Source organism: Drosophila suzukii, chromosome Y (genome assembly GCF_043229965.1).
Source record: "Drosophila suzukii chromosome Y, CBGP_Dsuzu_IsoJpt1.0, whole genome shotgun sequence".
Lineage (NCBI taxonomy): Eukaryota > Metazoa > Arthropoda > Insecta > Diptera > Drosophilidae > Drosophila > Drosophila suzukii.
The window spans coordinates 10,821,931-10,842,520 of record NC_092085.1 but is presented as its reverse complement, the minus strand read 5'-3'; the positions used below and the strand labels follow the sequence as shown (position 1 = coordinate 10,842,520).

The window sequence follows — 20,590 nt, the reverse complement described above, 5'->3', positions numbered from 1 at the left end:
TACTTCGTCTTTATGTATGACTACATATACGTTGGGCTTAGAAGCATTCTTTATAGATTGCGTAGGCAATTCTATTTGTTTGCTTTCCGCGCGGAATTTCTGTCTGTTTTGATATCTAGTAGTGACTTTCTTAATATTTCCAGAAATGTTTTGTAGATCTTTAATGGTTATTCTTGATAACGCATCAGCTACATAATTGTCTTTTCCCTTCTAGCCTCTTACGTGTCAGTTTGGAACTCGGATTTATCATTGAAAATATATATATTATTGGTCTGTGATCTGTTTTGATTGTAAAGTGATTTCCATAAATATATGGTAGAAAATGTAATATTCCCCAGTGAATTGCAGATAATTCCTGCTCAGTTGTACACTTATTACTTTCTCCATTAGTGAAAGCTCTTGATGCATATGCAATGGGAAGTTGGAGTCCGTTATGGTTTTGTGTTAAAGCCGCTCCACACGCTTGTTTACTTGCATCAGTAATTATTTTTTAAAATTCTTTGCTGAAATCGGGATATTGTAGCAAAGTAGGTTCGATGAGTTTTGTTTTTAAATATTGGAATGCGTTTTGGCATTCATCTGACTATTCAAAAGGAACATTCTTTTTACATAATCTTGTTATGTGCCGTGAATATTTGGCGAAATTTTTTATGAAACGTCTATATTAATTGCAAAATGCTACGAATCGTCTAGCGCTGTCCGCATTGTGCGGCGCAGGGTAATTCATAATGACGTCATATTTCTTGTCGTCTGGAATTATTCCTTTATCTGTGCATTTATGGCCGAGAAAAGTCACTTCATGCATAAAAAATGAACATTTTTCTGAATGTAACTTTAGATTGTATTTCCTGCATTTCACAAAAACGTCTGTTAAGTTTTTAAGCATAGGTTTCTCGGAACAACCTATAACTATTAAGTGATCCATATAAAGGAATGCCCTTGAAGGCTCTAATTTAGAGAATGCAATAGTCATCATTCTCTAAAATGAATTATGCGATATTTTTAATCCGAAAGGTAATCGCGTAAAGCGATACGAGCCATGGCTCGTTGAAAATGTCCCTTGACCTTTTTTCGAGTTCAATTTGATGAAATCCTGACATTAAGTCAAGGAATGAAAAATATTTTGCTCGTCCCAGTTGATCCAAAATATCATCAATTCTTGCGAGTGGAAATTTATCGGACAGTAATTTTTTATTAATGTGACGATAGTAACGTTTTTGACGCTCCTTGACCACAGCAAGGCTTTTGATTCTGTGAATCATAACATTCTCTGTACCAAGCTTAGGAATATGTTTAATTTCTGTTACGTGGGCATATTAGTGCCCGAGTCCTGACAAGGACTTGGGCCGAGGGAGAGGCGTCCGATGTTCAGGCACCATTTGCCGGCATAAGCTACGTCGTATTTGGGTCGTGGGATCTTGGTAAGCCTCTCTCCTCTCCAACATAACGAGAATAAATATTAAAAGTGCCTTGAAAAATAATAATAGTCATCAAGTTCGTCAGTCATCAGTCCACACTGCCCAACAAGCTTAGCTGTCGCTTGATCGCAATACGATCGGGCTGTGTGTTGGCCATATTCCCTCCCCTTCACACATTCGTGTGCCAATGGATCGTCGCGGGCCGCGCAATACGATCCCCTATTGTCAAAGTTGTCCGTCGAAAGTTACGTCTTTGTTCTTGACCTACTTCACTCCTCGGGTCAGCAGACCCCCGTTGTTATAGTTCTAGCACGCCATGGTTTTCAACTCTTTTTCACATTATAAATGTATTAAATAATATTTATGTCGGCGTGTGCCGGTGTTGAATAACATAATATTGGTTAATTCATATAGGGATTAAATTAATTGACAATTATTGTATTAGCGGAGAGTATCGATTTGACCACCTGTGAAGGTGCACACATCAGCAAAATGCTGACTATTCACGACTGCAAACGTCGCTCAGAGGGCTCTTGCAATTGTCATACAATTACAAGGCTGATACTGGCCGCTGAAAAATTAACATTTAATTATTATGTATAAAAAAAGGTATAAAAAGAAAAGTATATCTAAATGATTATATATATGAAACAATTATTATTATTACATGTATTCCTAACAGATTAATTCTTTGTCTTAACTAGGAAAGTATTAACATTGCCCAAAAACAAATTCTTATCCAGACGGGAGAGAACAATGACCGTTGGAACGGTAGAGATAATGATAGCCTTTTCGGTCTTATTACAGTGGGCAAGTGGAGAAAAATCTAGACGGAAGGTCTCAATATATAAGTATTCCAATTCATTCACTGTTATTGGTAGGGTCGCTTTTGATAACAAGTATAAAATTCTTACGTTAAATTGTGGATCAGTGTCTATTGTTTTTGCTAAAGCTTCTGATGTAATCATGGTGCACGGATATATATATATATATGTATGTATAGGAAAAGGAACCGTGTTCTGACAAACTTACCCTCTTTTTAATCCTGGGCGATGAGATCTCTACGCTCCGGATCCTGGGCTTTGGGAGATTTTAGAATTGGTTTATACATATATATACGTGCAAGATTTGATGGTGGCTTACAAAAACAAAACACAATAATTACGTTACACAAAAAAAATAACACTATCGCTGTATAGATATGTATGTATGTATGCATTGTATGAGAGTTCCACTGAGGCACACGTCAGTTCCAAATGCTCGAGCTGGGGGCTGGTCGGTGCAGCTCCAATTTCTTGTTCAGCGTATGTAATCGGGGGTTCTGTTTACACTTGCATTCAGAAATGCATTTACTCGCAAATTGTTTGTGATTGTTTCTGGCGATTCACTTTTTGGTTTACCATATTGGAGTGCAATTTATTTATTATTATTTGTATTGTTTTCTATTGTCTTTTTGCTGCTTTTATTGTCTTTTTGGTGGTTTCACTTCACTGTATCGGCTCGGCTTATGCTCCAATGTGGGTCACCACTTTCTCCAGGGCATGATGTTGGTCGCGGCGTCTCTGGACAGAGCGCTTGTAGATCTTTACAACCTTAAGGAGCACTATAACCAGGAGTAGTCCAACGATGAGCTTCATGGTCTTGTTGACATCCTGAATATCATCTTGGTGGTCAACTATCTCTACTGTGTTAATCACATTGGCGGTGCTGCCGGCCACTTTAGACGTTTTGCTACCCATCTTGGGGTCCTTAGGCCATTCACTTGGTTCACTAGTTATTTTCGTCCTTCGGGATTTTGCTGGTTGACTTCCTCCAGATTGTGGTCGATCGCAGGACCGGTTATCGGGACTTTCTCCTGGGTGAAGTTGATCCTAGGGAAACGTCAAGACATCCTTCTGGACACCAGCCTTCTTCTAGTCGTGGTCTGTGTTGATGGGAGTTGCACTTCTAGACCACCGTCATGGAGAGATCAGAACAATTTCTGTCTTTCTCCATTTGGCTGGGGTCTTTTATACCGGACTAGAGCTTTCGCTAGCCCCCATATTGGATGAATTAACTAGGTGTTCTCACCTAGAGGTACTGTTTCTCCATTTCCCCTATTTTAGGAGTCAATGGCCGGCTGGTGCACTTTGCCACCTTACTGGATTACGGTTACGAGCAGGTCGATCGTGGTCGTTGTTCTGGACACGCGACACCCATGAGTTGTCGAATTGTTTTTGCTGTTTTGTTTTTATCAATCTCAGTGTGGTTAGTCATTACGGCCCCTACCCTCAACTAATGGCAGTTGTTTTGCCGGGGTGAATCTTGGTATGGGGAAGGGCGTACGTTACAGGCTCGAAGTGATCGATGCGGCTTCGCATGGAATGACTTCGCAAAAGAAATCCTCGTACGGCCATCTCTTTAGATCCCCTTCTTCTCCTTTATTCTTTTCTTAGGCGCCCATTTACGTGTGGCTTCGACCCACTACATCAACCCAGTCTCAGATGAGCTAGTCGGGCTTATTACTTTATTGTTTTAATATTGTACTTGGTTATTTTATTATTATATATGCTGAAAAAGAAAAGCTTTCCGGCCTCGCACGGAAACATACATACATACATATTTATACCTGTAAAAATATGGCTCATAATAAAATATATAATATAGTTTTAATGAAAAATAATATATAAATATATATATAAAAATCAGAAGTGAGTAACAGCTAAAAAGTTGAGAATAAAATTGCTGAGTGTGCCATAACCATGGTTTTTGACCAGGGGCTGCTCAGCTGAAAAGTGAAAAGTTGAATAAAAAGGTTTCCCATTTCCCGAAGAAAAATATATTAAAAAGTATAAGAATTGTTTTTTTTTTTTTGTATTATTTTTATTTTTATATGCTTAACATTTTATATTAATTACAATGTTTTAATCTAAGTTTAGCGGCTCTTTCAGGATGGCTGCTACTTCTCGCCTCGCCTGGATACCAAGTTGAGGGCTTCGAATGTAAATTCTCCTGACCGCGCGGTTCATGCGCCGGCTCATTCTCCATGTTTCCCGTTGTATCCGGGCGATGTGTGCTTGGTTCCTTTGTAGTTGCTCCTGGACTCGGAGCAACTGGTTCTGGTCCTCTTCCTGATCTCGGCTCCGGTCCCGGATCTCTTGCTCGATTTCGGATGCCAGTTCTTCATCTTCTGACTGGTATCGGTGTATCCAGCATTGCTGGATATGATCCTCGTTCAAGTGGATGGCATGGCAAAGCCCGTTCATCCACTCGACGAGGAGCGCCAGATATGATGCCTGGTCCCCATACCTAGCCTGTAGCCGACGATGCCGGCGGGCAGCTCGGATGGCTTGGTTATAGCTGTTGGAGGACTGCATCATGTCTGGTGACTGGTCGGTCCCTGGTTGTGGCTTTTATAGCAGAACTGGGGCAGTTCTGATGACTGTTCTACCCATCATGTGATCGGGAGCTTCTATCAAGTAGTGCAATCTCGCAGTTCTGAGTTTGTCGCCTTTTGGAGTCGTCGGATTACGTTCAGAGGTTTAGGCGACATACAGGTCTTTAGCATGGAATACCCCGACACTTTTCCCTACTGCATTGCCCAGCTCATATAGCGCTTTGCCCTTACGCTGGAGTACAACACAGCGAATTCGATTCGGGCCCAGCTTTGTTACTCTGCTTGTAGTTTTTCCTATAGACAACTTGTCCTACGGAAAACTCTACGAGCTTGCTACGGGTGTTATATGCCTTTTCTGCGCGTTCATGAGTTCGGTTTAATCCTTGGGTCACTTTTTGTCGGATAAGTTCCATTTTGTCTGGGAGACTTATCTGTGGATCTCCTGCCTGTATTCCCCCTAGTTTCCGTAGGATCGGGTAGGCTGTTCCATGGGTAACCATCCGCGTGCCGAACATTGCGTAAAATGGTTCCATGCCTATTGATTCGTGTAGGCCATTCCTAAGGGCACACTCTATTCGACTTAGTTGGGTATCCCAATTTCGCTGATCGGTGGCAATTGTCGCTCGCAAAATTTGGAGTACAGATCGGTTTACCCTCTCAGCCGCGTTCGCTTGCGGGGAGTAAAGTCCAGTCTTTACGTGTCGAATACCGTAGCGGGTCATTAGCTCGCCAAAAATTTGAGACACAAACTGTTTGCCGTTGTCTGAGTGTACAACCTCGGGGACTCCAAATTGATGGAAAATTTTGGTCTCAAGGAATTTGATGACTTCTGCAGCTACTGCATGTCTCATCGGCTGTAGCCAGACAAATTTGGAGAAATGGTCTAGGCATACGAAAATCACCGAGTTCCCAGCTTTGGTCCTCGGGTATGGTCCCATAAAGTCGATGAACAACCTTTGGCCAGCCCGCTCCGTAACCCGCTGTTCTCCCATGGGTGGTCGGTCATTTTTGTTGGCGGTCTTAGTGATCTTACAGACCTCGCATTCCTTCACTACTTTTTGGACGTCTACAGCCATGCCTGGCCAATAGTAAAACTGTCTCAATTTGGCTAGTGATTTGTGCAACCCCCCATGCCCTGCGGTTATGGCATGATGTGCTCTCCAGACTAAATCAGGACGCAGCTCGGCGGGAACCCAGAGCTTCCATGCTCGGGCTTCATCCACCGCGTCGTTTAGGCAGAATCCCATCCGTTTATATACATAGCCTTCTCATGTTTGAAGGTCTGGACTTTTACCTAAATTTTCGTCCACCGCCTGCACTAGGTTGACATAATCCGCTGACTGGAACGCTGTCGAATCGAGGTTGATGTGTATGTCCAGTTCTTCCGCACCGGCCTGCTGTAGCTCGTCCATATGAACTCGTGAGAGAGCATCTGGGACTACATTTAGTGATCCTTTCCTGTGTTCTATGGTGAAGTCGAACGCTTGTAGCTTCAGACTCCATCGCGCAAGCCTGCCTGGTAAGTCTTTCTGACTCATCAGCCATTTTAGACTAGCGTGGTCAGTGATCACTTTGAAGGGCATCCCATCTACGTAGGCACGGAATTTGGTAATGCTGAGGATAGCGGCATAGCATTCCAACTCGGTTATGCTGTAATTCCGCTGTGCTTTGTTCAATTTGGCTGACATATAGGCGATTGGATGTTCTCCGCCCTCGTCATCTGTTTGGAACAAAACTCCCCCCACTCCAGTGGTCGAGGCATCACATTGGATGGTAAATGGTTTCTTAAAATCCGGTGTGACGAGTACCGGTGCTGTTGCCATGCTGGTTTTCAAAAGTTCAAACGCCTTAATTGCCTCTTCTGACAATTCAAATTTCTTTATGCGGTCTTTCTTCAAGCAGTCGTGAAGCGGTGCCGCTATCTGGGCGTAATTTTGGATGAACCTCCTGTACCAGCCTGTCATTCCCAGGAACCTCCGCATTTGTTTGGCGGAGCTAGGCTGGGGAAATTCCTGGATCGATTGTATTTTTGCGTCATCCGTTCGGATGCATCCTCCCCCAACTACATATCCTAAATATCTTGCCTGGCTGTAGCAAAACTTGCTCTTGTCTACATTTATCTTTAGCTCTGCCCGCTGTAAGCAGGCACTGACCTGGCTCAACATATCCATGTGGGCTTCAAATGTAGGTGAACAGACCAGTAAGTCATCCAGATACACAAATACATTCTCGCGTAGCGCCGCTGGATAACTTTATCCATTAGTCGGCACATTCGCTGCGCGGCATTGCACAAGCCGAACGGCATGACTGTAAACTGATACAGTGGCCTGCCGGGCACTGTAAACGCGGTTTTCTCTCTGCTTTTGGTTTCGAGAGCTATTTGCCAAAAGGCGTCTTTTAAGTCAATTGCGGAAATGTAATACGTTTCCTGTAGTCGGCTCAACAGACCCTCAATATGTGGTAGTGGATACGCATCTTTGATTGTCCGGGAATTTACTTTACGCGCATCGAGGCATAGGCGATTTTTCGGCCCTTTTTGCACCAGAGTTACTGGTGAACTCCAGCTGCTATTGCTCTCTTCGATCACGCCTAGACCTAACATGCGATCTAGCTCGGCGTACACCAGCTTCTGTTTGGCTGGGGATATCGGGTAATGTCGCTGCTTGATTGGTAGGTCCTCGTTGGTCACTTCAATTATATGTTGCTCTAAACTGGTCTTTCCTAATCCTTTTTCTAGGCAAGACGGGTATGTGTCTATCACTTACTGCAGCTTACAATGTTGTTCTGGGCTAAGCTGATGTGGGGTATAGGCGGTCTCGGGCTTGAGCGTATTGTTCATGTCTAGTTCGCCGGTCATAAGGTCGAAATCCGGTGTTGTTTCAACGGCGGCAACCTCGCGTCTACCTTTCCCGAGGAATGTGAGGCCGAACGTATCCCAGAAATTAATTCCGAAATAAAATCGTTGTGTCAGACCTGGCACTATCAGAAACTCTAGGTCCTTGGTTTCTCCTTCCCATTCCACGGGTAACGTTATGGCTCCGGTTACTTGGGTCTCACCACCGCTTGCTGTGCGTACGCATTCTTTGCTTAGCTTCCTTATCGGCCGCGTCCGGTTTTTTAAGAAAGCGTGCGCTCCTCTGCCAATACAGTTCGCACTGGCGCCTGTGTCCAGTAAGGCAAGTATCTCTTCTCCATCGACCTTCGTTTTGGCAAAGAAACGGTTGTCATTTTGCACGTTCACCACTGTGTCCACCACCTTTTGCTTGAGCCGGCGATAGTCTGCTCGGGCATCATATAATTTTAGTATTTTTCGAGTTGTCCGTGTCTCGCTGTCTGCATCTTCCGAGCCATTGAAGATACGTTCACGAGCATGTTCGTACTCCCTCTCTCGTTGTTCTAGGCTCTTATGAGGGGAGATTTGGTTGGGCTTCCGTGTGTTTACCGGAAAGGGTTGGTCCTGATCCGCCCGGCTGTCCCGGTCTTGCCTGACGGACTCCGCGCAAAAGCCGCTGGGTTAGCATCTGCATCCGTCCCGACTTTCTCGCAGAACCTGCAGGTGGCATCGTGGAATTTGATAGGGCAGGATTCTTCCTTCGAAGGATGCTTCCTGTAGAAGTCTGCTCCTTTGCCACACTTATAACAGACCAGCGCGTGTAATGGGCCTCGGCATCCTTGTCCATCCTCGTAACGCCCTCGCGTATCTTTCCGCTGCCGGTTGAATTCTTCCACCGTGACTGCGTCCGGCAAGTCCTCCAGTGTCTGGAATTCCTCTATTTCGTTAATTGCAGCTCGGCTGCGCATGTTTCTTCCGGTGTTTCTCAGCCAGCGATCAACTCTGAGACCCGCTCTTTTGAGCTACGCTAATGAGGTGATTGGGGATGTTAGTAGTAACCCCCCCATCTGGGAGTTCATGTTATCCTTTAAGAGCTCCACGAATTCATCTTCAGCGATTTTGTGCTTGAGCTTGAAATGCAGGTTATGCATATCCGAGACATAATCGCTAAAGGTTTCGTGTGGCCCTTGCTTGCGTTCCATCAATTCTTTGACTTTCATAAGGTCACTTCCGGTAGTGGAAAATGCCCGTCTCATTTCTTGGGTCAATGAGTAGTAGTCAAAGTCGTAATCCTCTGCCTTGTCTTCCATAAGCTGCCAATACCATTTCGTGGCTGCACCTGCCAGCAGAAGATGGAATTCACGAAAGACTTGTTGACGGCTGAGGTCATACAATTCTTGTAGTCGGTCCACGCGGAATAGGAAACTCTCAACTGTCATGCCACGTCCGCTTCCATCGAACTTTAGGTTCCATCTGTCCAATCTGACATCTTTTGGTCGCGGTCCTTGGAAAGATGAGTTCCGATCGATCTCTGGATGCAGTTGGTGACTCGACTCCCTCTCGTTTGTTCTAAATTGCCTGTGTGATGGGGTGTCCATCCGCCTGGGTGTTCTCAGCCGGTGCATCTGGCTATTGAGCATGTCCTGTGTTACCGGTTCCAGAGGCGGGGTCTCTTGGTATCTCAAAAAACTGTCCGTTGGATTTGGGACAGTACGGGGCGGCGAAGGCAGTCCCTTCTGTTCGGGTCTCCTGGGTGTCGGAGACTGCATTTCTGTTATCTGGGCTTTCAGCGCTTCTATCTGGGCACTCATTCCACGCTGCATTTCATTGCTTTGCCTCAAGAGCTCCATCAATCTTTGTTCACGTCGCTCGGCAGCCTCTAAGTTGTCCTCCTCGTGCCTCTGAAATTGGGGAAGCATACTTGATCTTCCTTTCGGCGGTCCTAGGGGTAGATTCTCCCCTCCGGCGGCTCCTTCCATTTCAGAATATTGGTCCAGGTTGTTTTCTTCAGACAGGGTATCTACCTGTCCTGGCTGATCCTGTGCGCGCTCCCACGGCTCTCTTTCAGGTGAATCTCCTAGCCTTGGCGCGCTTGCACTGCGGGGTTGGTGATTGTCTCCGCGCGTTGTTGCTCGGGTCACTCTTCCGGTGCTGGGTTGGAATAAGACCTTCTTCTTGGCCCCCTTCATTTATACGATTGGTATAAAAGCTTTACGTGATTCTTTTCAAAATACCAGGTCAGCGACGTATCCGCTGAATAAGTCGACAATAAAAATGTTTATAAACTGGGGGTCCTTCTCTCTGCTTCTCAAGTTTCTCTTCGGTCAAGAACCGTCCGATATTTAAGCCCCAAACAAAAATAAAATAAATTTCCCTAACTAGGAGTGTTAGCCGCTTCTACACAACGCGGTTCCGCTAAGCTAACATGCCCTTACTTTCCCTTTTTCTAGACATCCCAAATGTTCCAAACGGAATGGCTGTGTCTAGATAAGGAATCTGTCCAAAAACCCCCTCCCGCCAGTCGTCGGAAAACAAGTCATTTGACCGATCATTCTCGGGCTCCACAACCGTCTCCTATTTCTCTGGACTCGAACCAAGCAAACGACCTGACCAACTAGCCTAATACGTTGTGGGGCGTCGGCCAGAGAAACTAAAAATCGTCCACCGCCCAAATATGTCAAGGGAAACAGCAAAGACTCGAACCAAGCAAACGACCGGACCAATGCCTAGTACGTTGTAGGGCGTCGGCTTTGCGTTTCCTGTCAGTTCCCCCACCCCCATTCTGTCCTGGATCGACAAACGAACAGTAGACCCGCACCGCAACTGCTAAATGCGTTACCGTAATGCTTGCGCTCCTGCTCTTTCTGGACTCGAACCAATTCAAACGACCGGGCAAATGCGTAGTACGTCGTGTGGCGTCGGCCAGAAAGCACCTATAAATTGTATTTACGTAAATTTTAACAAGTAGTCGTCGACACTTAGTTGTAGGTATAGTATTATAAAAAGGATAACTCATAGTTCTTGATTTAAGGAAGTCCTGGTAAATTTGTCCATGAACAAAACAGAGAATTTTTAAGGTTAAAAACATTTCAAAGTCAGGCCTCTATTCTGCGACAAAGTTCTGATTGAGCGGCCTCTCAACACGGACAGTCACAGAAGTTGGGGACTTTAAAGTTACTAATTTAAAGACAAAATAAGTATGCGCATATTTAAAATTATTTAAGCTCCCTGTTCTATCAAACCGTCAAATTACTCATGGCAAATAAAGATGAAAGCTATGCCATCCCTAGGTATATCCACTCCGATACCGCAGGCATCGAGATTGTGGCCCTGGTAAAATTCCTTAAGGAATATGAAATGTCCTACCGTTAGGCGCCAATTCTGTTACCTGGGCATATTAGTGCCCGAGTCCTGACAAGGACTTGGGCCGAGGGAGAGGCGTCCGATGTTCAGGCACCATTTGCCGGCATAAGCTACGTCGTATTTGGGTCGTGGGATCTTGGTAAGCCTCTCTCCTCTCCAACATAACGAGAATAAATATTAAAAGTGCCTTGAAAAATAATAATAGTCATCAAGTTCGTCAGTCATCAGTCCACACTGCCCAACAAGCTTAGCTGTCGCTTGATCGCAATACGATCGGGCTGTGTGTTGGCCATATTCCCTCCCCTTCACACATTCGTGTGCCAATGGATCGTCGCGGGCCGCGCAATACGATCCCCTATTGTCAAGGTTGTCCGTCGAAAGTTATGTCATTGTTCTTGACCTACTTCACTCCTCGCGTCAGCAGACCCCCGTTGTTATAGTTCTAGCACGCCATGGTTTTCAATTCTTTTTCACATTATAAATTTATTAAATAATATTTATGTCGGCGTGTGCCGGTGTTGAATAACATAATATTCGTTAATTCATATAGGGATTAAATTAATTGACAATTATTGTATTAGCGGAGAGTATCGATTTGACCACCTGTGAAGGTGCACACATCAGCAAAATGCTGACTATTCACGACTGCAAACGTCGCTCAGAGGGCTCTTGCAATTGTCATACAATTACAAGGCTGATACTGGCCGCTGAAAAATTAACATTTAATTATTATGTATAAAAAAAGGTATAAAAAGAAAAGTATATCTAAATGATTATATATATGAAACAATTATTATATGTGGATATTATATATTATTACATGTATTCCTAACAGATTAATTCTTTGTCTTAACTAGGAAAGTATTAACATTGCCCAAAAACAAATTCTTATCCAGACGGGAGAGAACAATGACCGTTGGAACGGTAGAGATAATGATAGCCTTTTCGGTCTTATTACAGTGGGCAAGTGGAGAAAAATCTAGACGGAAGGTCTCAATATATAAGTATTCCAATTCATTCACTGTTATTGGTAGGGTCGCTTTTGATAACAAGTATAAAATTCTTACGTTAAATTGTGGATCAGTGTCTATTGTTTTTGCTAAAGCTTCTGATGTAATCATGGTGCACGGATATATATATATATATGTATGTATAAGAAAAGGAACCGTGTTCCGACAAACTTACCCTCTTTTTAATCCTGGGCGAAGAGATCTCTACGCTCCGGATCCTGGGCTTTGGGAGATTTTAGAATTGGTTTATACATATATATACGTGCAAGATTTGATGGTGGCTTACAAAAACAAAACACAATAATTACGTTACACAAAAAAAATAACACTATCGCTGTATAGATATGTATGTATGTATGCATTGTATGAGAGTTCCAGTGAGGCACACGTCAGTTCCAAATGCTCGAGCTGGGGGCTGGTCGGTGCAGCTCCAATTTCTTGTTCAGCGTATGTAATCGGGGGTTCTGTTTACACTTGCATTCAGAAATGCATGTACTCGCAAATTGTTTGTGATTGTTTCTGGCGATTCACTTTTTGGTTTACCATATTGGAGTGCAATTTATTTATTATTATTTGTATTGTTTTCTATTGTCTTTTTGCTGCTATTATTGTCTTTTTGGTGGTTTCACTTCACTGTATCGGCTCGGCTTATGCTCCAATGTGGGTCACCACTTTCTCCAGGGCATGTTGGTCGCGGCGTCTCTGGACAGAGCGCTTGTAGATCTTTACAACCTTAAGGAGCACTATAACCAGGAGTAGTCCAACGATGAGCTTCATGATCTTGTTGACATCCTGAATATCATCTTGGTGGTCAACTATCTCTACTGTGTTAATCACATTGGCGGTGCTGCCGGCCACTTTAGACGTTTTGCTACCCATCTTGGGGTCCTTAGGCCATTCACTTGGTTCACTAGTTATTTTCGTCCTTCGGGATTTTGCTGGTTGACTTCCTCCAGATTGTGGTCGATCGCAGGACCGGTTATCGGGACTTTCTCCTGGGTGAAGTTGATCCTAGGGAAACGTCAAGACATCCTTCTGGACACCAGCCTTCTTCTAGTCGTGGTCTGTGTTGATGGGAGTTGCACTTCTAGACCACCGTCATGGAGAGATCAGAACAATTTCTGTCTTTCTCCATTTGGCTGGGGTCTTTTATACCGGACTAGAGCTTTCGCTAGCCCCCATATTGGATGAATTAACTAGGTGTTCTCACCTAGGGGTACTGTTTCTCCATTTCCCCTATTTTAGGAGTCAATGGCCGGCTGGTGCACTTTGCCACCTTACTGGATTACGGTTACGAGCAGGTCGATCGTGGTCGTTGTTCTGGCCACGCGACACCCATGAGTTGTCGAATTGTTTTTGCTGTTTTGCTTTTATCAATCGTCATTAGTCATTACGGCCCCTCCCCTAAACTAATGGCAGTTGTTTTGCCGGGGTTAATCTTGGTATGGGGAAGGGCGTACGTAACATTTCTCAACTAATGCGACGAAGCTTATTAGGCCGTACTTAACGAATAGGTTTCAAGCAGTCGTCTCTGGAACGCAAGTTTCTTCTCTCCGGAACTTATCCAGGGGAGTGCCACAGGGATCTGTGCTAGGCCCTTTATTGTTTTCTATATATGTCAATTATCTCCCTAGTATCCTGTCTGAGTGTGAAGTACATTTATATGCTGATGATGTCCAAATATATGTTAGTAGACCCGTAACTGAAACACATGACTGTGTCCGTATAAGTAATAAAATGTTGTGGCTAATTGAAAAATGGGCAGAGGAAAATGGCTTGGGTATAAATCCTAAAAAATCGAAGTGCTTGGTAATTGGTAAAAAGCAACTTTCATCATTTTCACTCCAAAAATTATTTATAAACCATACGCCGATAAGCTATGAAGTGAATGCAGTTAATCTAGGGATAACATTTAACAATACTTTATCATGGAGCAACCATATAGTCAAAGCGACAGGGCGTACATATGCTCTGCTGAGAAAATTTTCATTCTCCAAATCGTTCCTAACTGAGGAAGTTAGACTATTAATCGCCAAAGTTATCCTCCTGCCCACTCTCTTTTACGGCATAGAAATTTTTGGAAATTGTGATGCGCGGGATTTGCCTACATTAACTGTAACTTTTAATTCAGTTGTCCGTTATGTGTTTAACTTAAGACGTTTTGACCATGTATCAGACTTGACATATAAAATACTTGACCTTAACTTGACCTCCTGGATCGATCTCAGAATTTTAATCTTCTTTCACAAAATAGTGACGAGTGGAGAACCAAAATATCTTTTCAATAAACTTACCCCAGCCACATCTGTAAGCACCAAAAATTACATATGCCCTCAAATACAAACACTGTGTTCGAGAAGGCAATTTTTCATAAATGGTATCCGGCGATGGAACAATCTACCGCACCAATACAAAACAATTAGGAGCGCAACTCAATTTTACAACAAAGTTAAAGATCTCTTAAAATACCAGTACACATAAGTATAAAAACAAGGAAGAACGCTATAGTCGAGTACCTCGACTATCAGATACCCGTTACTCAAAGGGAAATGGAGATATGCAAGCAGCAAAGCGAAATTAAAATGCGCCACCTACCGGCGGTAGACAGATTTAAGCGTTATGGGCGTTAGAGTGGGCGTGGGCCGCTGAGATCTCGAAAACTATGAGAGCTAGGCTATTGAGATTTGGCTTGCAGATTCCTGAGCTTCTTACGCAGCGCAAGTTTGTTTCAGTAGACTGCCACGCCCACTCTAACGCCCACAAACCGCCCTAAAATGTAACTCCTACAGTTTTGATGCTAGATAGAAAATTTTAACTGAAATGTATTAGTCTTGTCAACACCTATCGATTGACCAAAAAAAAATTTTGCTACGCCCACTCTAACGCCCACAAACCTCCAAAGAAAAAAGCTATGACGTCAGAGCCAGACAATGCGAAATGATTTTACGCGTGTATGTGTGTGTATGTAAATAGTTGCCGACCGAACTTAGCGGCAAAGAAAAAAACCCTGCCGGCGCTCAGAGAGACAATAGTGCGCCGAGAAATGAGAGCAAGGGAGAGAGAACAAAGTGCTCGGCTAACTTATTTTAAAGTTTGTTATCTGAGTAACGGGTATCTGATAGTCGAGGTACTGGACTATAGCGTTCTTCCTTGTTTTTTATATACACTGGTTCATCATCCTTTAATCTCAGTTTTGTTTATAAAAATTATTTGTGCTTATTGGTTCGGTTTCCAATCCGACCAATACATTTCAGTTAAAATTTTGTATCTAGCATGAAAATTGTGGGCGCCACAGGCTTGGGCGGTTTGTGGGCGTTGGAGTGGGCGTGGTAAACTTTTTTGGATCAATCGATAGGTATTGACGAGAAGAATACATTTCACTTTCAAAAGTTTTATTCTAGCATCAAAACTGTAGGAGCCACAGTTTTGGGCGGTTTGTGGGCCTTAGAGTGGGCGTGGCACTCTGCTGAAACAAACTTGCGCTGCGCAGGAATCTCAGGAATCTGCATGCCTAATCTCAGTATTGTAGCTTGTGTAGTTTCCGAGATCTCAGCGTTCATACGGACAGACGGACTGACGGACTCGGCTAGTGATCCTGATCAAGAATATATACACTTTAAGGGGTCGGAAACGCTTCCTTCTGCCTGTTACATACTTTCCGAAGAATCTAGTATACCATTTTACTCTACGAGTAACGGGTATAATAATATGCATCGCAGTGCAATTAAAAAAAATTGCAACGCAGTGCAGAGAAAATAAATTATGCGCTCTTGGCAGCGCTGTCGGTTCACTCTGGCTTGGTGCGCCCGACGGTGCCGGTGCTGGCTGCACAGGCTGTACTTCTACGGTGAAGCACTGGTGCTGGCTGCACAGGTTGTTACTTCTTCGGTGGGGCTCCGGTGCTGGCTGCACAGGTGTACTCGCAATGGGGTGAACACACTGGTCCCTCGCAGTCATTCGGGCATGTCTTCCTCAGCTTGTAGGCTGATGCGTTTCTTCTTGTTGTTCTTGTTATTGCCCTTGCTGCCGTTGTTGCCGTTGTTGCTGTTGTTGCCGTTGTTGCTGTTGTTGCCGTTGTTGCCGTTGTTGCTGTTGTTGTCGTTGTTGCCGTTTCCTATTGTTTGAGGTCCAGATCCAGGTCCAGATCCAGTTGGACCAAAGTCACGGTCGGTATGTAGTGTAAAGACATCTTTCATTTGTTTTTAATTTTCTTTGTTTTAAATCTGGAGCAGCATTAGTGCCGCTACCAACGTCCAGTTGTTTCTGGTTTTAAATTTTTCCTTAGGTTCTAAGTAAGCCTAATTCTCGTAGCTGCGCTGCCCACAGTTAGACGGCAGAGAGACGGCTATGTATATCTTATATATATTATGTGTATTTAATTATGCTCTCTTTAGCTGAAGCGCGAGGATATATGCATGTATGCACGTTATCCAGCTCATGATCCCAGCCTCTTTACCCAATTTATAAACAAATTCTTCATATACAATTCTTAGCTGAGAACGCTTTCCAGCTCGAGCGCCCAGCCGCCTTACCCAAGTCGTAAACAATTTCTTATAAACAATTCTTAGCTGGGACCCCCTTACTTAGCGTTCCCACAGAATCTCAACTAGCTCCCCCCCTTCAATCGAAGTTCATTATTAAAATTCAATTGCGTCGCAGTCCTCCTAACATAAACTAAGCTGGGTCCAGCTAATGTAAACACAAGCATCCGGTCAACACCCGGCGAGCCCCAAAACTGCAGCGTAATCCGTTTGGCAATTGAGCAGAGAATTTGATCATCCGATTTCCCGACTCTCTTGAGTCCAACCCTTGTCCAACTCTTAATGAGTTCCTCAATTCTCTTAAACCGAGGTTTTATTATCATATAAGCGGCCCTTGGCCAAGGAGTCCGTTTTTGCATCCGAGAAGATCGGTTGTATAAGAAGTTAATTGTGAACCGCCAAGAATAAAAGTCGATACTAAGGATATGTTGTAAAGTTTAAATGAATGAATTATTTAAAAAAAATTATTTATATTTTTTATTCACTGAGTGAAGTTATTAATTTGCATGTACTTCAGTTCGGTTGAGCGGCCTGCGTGCAATTTCTGGCAGCGCGCCGATCGGTTCATGTTTCGGCCACTTAGGTTTTTGACCGGGCCTTTGTTTATGTAAACACTGCAACAAGGTGTTACAGTGTGTTTGCTTCAAGTACTCATGGTACAGTAGACATTCAATATATGTGCACACTACACAGGACACATGAACATCGACATTTTGAACGCATATCGCAGTCCATGCTGTTATGTACTTTAATTAATTTTATAGTGCTGCTTGGACTACATATGGTGTTGAGAGTTGAGAAACATTATCTCACATTAGTAAATAATTTGAATGTGAAAAACAAAGAGAAATATTTTCTTTTCCACTCAAATAAAATGTTGTATATAGAAATTTAACCCAATTAGTATTCTTAAAAATTTTAGCAAGAAAGTTCCATAATTGACTATCCGGGGAACCAGTGACCAACATAAATGCCAGACACTCTATTTACCCAGAAGGACCACATAACCATGTTATTGTTTCCCAATCAAGCCCGACTATCTCAATCTTCAGAGCCAATCCTTATCCCGAAGTTACGGATCTTATGGCCGACTTCCCTTACCTACATTATTATATCGACTAGAGACTCTTCACCTTGGAGACCAGCTGCGGATATTGGTACGGCCTGTTGAGAAGTTTGCGTGTCCCCTCCATAAATTTTCAAGGTCCGAGGAGAAAATATCGACACAACAGTATATGTCATGCTCTTCTAGCCCATCTACCATATCTCTCTGCGAAAGACTTCCATGGTAGTACGGCTATAAAACAGAAAAGAAAACTCTTCCGATATATCTCGACGGCTTCTTTATGGTCGTTCCTGTTGCCAGGATGAGCACGAGGCCCATATTTAATAACAAACGGATACTCAACAGGTTACGGAATCGGAACCGTATTCCCTTTCGTTCAAAATTATTCAAGTATATTAATTAGCTTGATTTATATAATATAATATATTTGTATGGCATTTGTGTTTTACTTGAAAATTTTCGGCTTTCGCCTTGAACTTAGGACCGACTAACTCGTGATCAACCACTGTTCACACGAAACCCTTCTCCACTTCAGTCCTCCAAGGTCTCATTCGATTATTTGCTACTACCACCAAGATCTGTACCAATGGCAGCTCCATGCAGGCTTGCGCCAAACACTTCTACGCAAGTTTTAAAATGTATATCACAAGTAATATAAATCATCTACTTTAGCGGTAATGTATAGGTATACAACTTAAGCGCCATCCATTTTAAGGGCTAGTTGCTTCGGCAGGTGAGTTGTTACACACTCCTTAGCGGATTTCGACTTCCATGATCACCGTCCTGCTGTTTTAAGCAACCAACGCCTTTCATGGTATCTGCATGAGTTGTTTATTTGGGCACCGTAACATTACGTTTGGTTCATCCCACAGCGCCAGTTCTGCTTACCAAAAGTGGCCCACTGGGCACATTATATCATAACCTTGAACTTCATATCAAGGAAGTTAAGGTTCTTACCCATTTAAAGTTTGAGAATAGGTTAAGATCGTTTTGACCCTAAGGCCTCTAATCATTCACTTTACCAGATACGATTATTTTATATAACATTAAAATGCACCAGCTATCCTGAGGGAAACTTCGGAAGGAACCAGCTACTAGATGGTTCGATTGGTCTTTCGCCCCTATACTCAATTCTGACAATCGATTTGCACGTCAGAACTGTTTCGGTCTTCCATCAGGGTTTCCCCTGACTTCAACCTGATCAAGTATAGTTCACCATCTTTCGGGTCACAGCATATATTCTCAAGGTACGTTCCAGTTAGAGGCATAAATAATATAAATATCATTATACATAAATATATAGAACGCCCCGGGATTGTGTTAATTAGCTATAAATAGTTAAAAAAACTAATCCCATTATTAGTCAAGTTAATTACGCTATTAGGTTTATATCCAGAAGGTATCCTGAAGGTATATAATAAACACAAAAATCAATGATAATTATGCCATTATATAATTCCGAAAAATTAACGCACTGTATTCATATAAATCTATCAGCACTTTATCAAATTAATAACATTTATTCTGTGTTAAAATGCAAGCAAATTAATTTGAATAAACTATAAGTTATGTTTTATGATAAATTTTGTATGCTAATAGATTACAATGTCCCTATATGGAAAAAATGCACACTATTATCATAATATTGTTTAAATATTACAATTTTAATGATGAATTTTCCATAACGGATATTTAGGTTCATCGGGCCTAACCTCTAAGCAGTTTCACGTACTATTTAACTCTCTATTCAGAGTTCTTTTCAACTTTCCCTCACGGCACTTGTTTACTATCGGTCTCATGGTTGTATTTAGTTTTAGATGGAGTTTACCACCCACTTAGTGCTGCAATATCAAGCAACACGAGTCTTTGGAAACATCATCTAGTAATCATTAACGTTATACGGGCCTGGCACCCTCTATGGGTAAATGACCTCATTTTAGAAGGACTTAAATCGTTAATTTTTCATACTAGAATATTGACGCTTCTTACACTGCATCTCACATTTGCCATATAGACAAAGTAACTTAGTGCTGAACTGATTTCTTTTCGCTCGCCGCTACTAAGAAAATCTGGTTAGTTTCTTTTCCTCCCCTAATTAATATGCTTAGATTCAGGGGGTAGTCCCATATGAGTTGAGGTTGTGTATAAATTTTATTTGCAATTAATTCTTTATATATAATGACAAAACATTTTATTAAATTCGTTATGTTTATATATATTTGTATGGCATTTGTTTCGTCTAACGAATCAACGCAGAGTAATAATATAGTCAACGGCTTTCTATTTTCTAATCGTTAATAATTAATTTGTTATGATAGACATTTCTCAGTATTATTTGATTGAAAAAGAAAATATTTCTCTTCGTTTTCCACATTCAAATTAATTTACTAATGTGAGATAATGTTTTTCATATATTTGTTAAGATTATGAATAAAATAATTAAATTATTATTATCCAATAATATACCATATGCTTATAAAATTTCATTATAAAATTTGTATAAACAACTTAATTAGCATATTCTTACAACCCTCAACCATATGTAGTCCAAGCAGCACTATAAAATTAATTAAAGTACATAACAGCATGGACTGCGATATGCGTTCAAAATGTCGATGTTCATGTGTCCTGCAGTTCACACGATGACGCACAGTTTGCTGCGTTCTTTATCGACCCATGAGCCGACTGATCCACCGCTTAGAGTTTTATATATTGGTTTGTTAATTTTGTCATATATGTTTTTATTGAAAGAAATTAAAAATACACCATTTTACTGGCATATATCAATTCCTTCAATAAATTTATTTTTATACCTAAAACAAATGCTGCGAAATGTCTTAGTTTCATATAACCAATAATATATCAAGTATTTTTTTAATGGCATTTACGGTATTAAATACTTTTTAGCGATATATATTGAAATTTATATAAAACATTAACCTGTATTAATCAGGTACAACATTGTACATTTTAGGTTGTTGCG

At 42.2% G+C, this 20,590-nt stretch overlaps 1 non-coding gene across 1 annotated transcript; it reads right to left on the bottom strand.

Annotated features, from left to right (window-relative positions):
• Positions 1-20,133: 20,133 nt before the first annotated feature.
• LOC139353854 (5.8S ribosomal RNA) lies at positions 20,134-20,312 on the bottom strand. Its single transcript, XR_011604982.1, has one exon. It is a non-coding gene; the product is annotated as a 5.8S ribosomal RNA (ribosomal RNA).
• Between the last annotated feature and the right edge of the window lie 278 nt (positions 20,313-20,590).